The sequence below is a fragment of the Varanus komodoensis genome, unplaced genomic scaffold (genome assembly GCF_004798865.1).
Source record: "Varanus komodoensis strain SLA01 unplaced genomic scaffold, ASM479886v1 scaffold11, whole genome shotgun sequence".
Lineage (NCBI taxonomy): Eukaryota > Metazoa > Chordata > Lepidosauria > Squamata > Varanidae > Varanus > Varanus komodoensis.
The window spans coordinates 4,366,699-4,368,497 of record NW_025335317.1 but is presented as its reverse complement, the minus strand read 5'-3'; the positions used below and the strand labels follow the sequence as shown (position 1 = coordinate 4,368,497).

Below are 1,799 nucleotides of genomic sequence, written 5' to 3'. Positions count from 1 at the left end.
CAGCAGTATCCCTGAGGATCGTACCAAGGTAATGCGATTAAGGTGACATTTGGCATTTCAGTAATACTTCTGCTTCAAGTTATTCTGCTTCCCTTCAGTGAGGCAGGGAGAATCCCACCAGTGGAGTCCTTTCTGAAGGGGGACAGAAATGTTTCAATGCAGCTGTTATCCCATGCATGGCTGTTTGGGGCAGGCTGGGAGCTGTAGGTCTCTTTTGTTCTGCCTAAACATGCATAAGATTGCATGCTTCATCTCTCTGCCATCAGAATTCTGATATTGTATACACAAATATGAGGTGTGTTCAGAAAGTAATGAGAATGATATTTTTAAAATTCCTTTATTGAAAAATTTTACAATTGTATGTACATTGTCTTCTTCAAAGTCTGCGCTTTGTGAGTGTACACAACGCTCCCAGCGATGTTTCCATTCTTCATAGCATCCCTGGAAGTCTTCCACTGGGATGCCATTCAGAACCTGCGTAGTGGCTCTTTGGATGTTATCCGCACCACCAAAATGGTGTCCTTTCAAACCATTCTTCATCTTTGGGAAGAGGAAAAAGTTTCAAGGAGCCAAGTCGGGGCTGTAGGGGGTTTGGGGAAACCCCCTGAAGTGTTTTTCAGCCAAAACTTTCCAAAAAGCTGAATCATGGGGACCCCCTTTTAGGCCAGGATAACCATGAGGCACCCCTTTGTTCTTATGACTTGATCTCTGATGAAGTTTATCAATCAATTCCTATAGAGGAGCCTCATGTATGAAAGCTAAAAAAAATGTACAAATAATAATGTGGACACTGGCAGATCAGCATTGCTCCATTGCTGCTGAAAATTCCTTCCAAAACCTACTCACCAGAGGGCCAGAAATCTTCCAAAGAAATCCCACTGTGAAGTGACCTTTTGCCATGAATCAGCAACTCTCAAAACACCTGAGAAACACACATTGTAGTTGCTAGTTGGGGAAGCACCAATTAGACCACAACTGGAATCAGCTGTGTTCACACTGTGTCCTTTCTGCATTTGCTGGGAGAGTCAGGAAAGCAGGCCAGGTAGAAAAGTTTCCTGCAAGGAAGCTCATTCCAACCCAGCTTAGGCATCCGTTGCTTCTGCCTGGCTCTGATCCTGCCACATTTCTGTTAATGACTTGGCCGAGGAGCTGCAGGGAATGCTGATCAGGTTTGCTGATGGCAAAAACTTGGGTGGGATTGCTAATACCCTGGAAGACAGAAGCAAAATTCAAAGTGATCTTCAGAGGCTCAAGTGCAGGGCTGACAGCAACAGAATGAAATTCAGCAGCCAATTCAGTTTCTACACGGAGCTGTACACCTAGAAAAGGGAATGGAGTGCACAGTTAAGATGGGGGCTACTTGGCTTTACAATGCTACAGGTGAGGATTTTGAAATTGTTGTAGATCATAAGTACATATACTAAAATTGGAATGATGCAGAGAAGGTTAGTGTGGCTCCTGTGCAAAATTATGAAGTGTTCCATATTTTTGTTTTGTTTTGATTTAATTTTGCATTGCTTACAGATAAATATTGTACTGCTTGATTGTATTGCTTGAATACATTATTATTGTATTTGTATGGAATATGTATTTTCTTGTTCTATTGTAAGCTGCCCAGGCAGCCCTGTGAGCAATGGGGCGGCATACAAATGTAGCAATCATCATCATCATCATCATATGAGCAAACAATGTGGTGTGGCTGGTTCCCCTCTATTTGGCACTAGTTCACCCCATCTCAAGTATTGTGTCCAGTTCTGGGCGCCACACTTCAAGAAAAATGCAGACCAGCTAGAAGGGTT

General features: G+C 43.0%; 1 pseudogene; it reads left to right on the top strand.

Moving 5' to 3' along the window:
- Positions 1-1,400: 1,400 nt before the first annotated feature.
- On the top strand, positions 1,401-1,490 carry LOC123018526 (annotated as a pseudogene).
- The last annotated feature ends 309 nt before the right edge of the window (positions 1,491-1,799 follow it).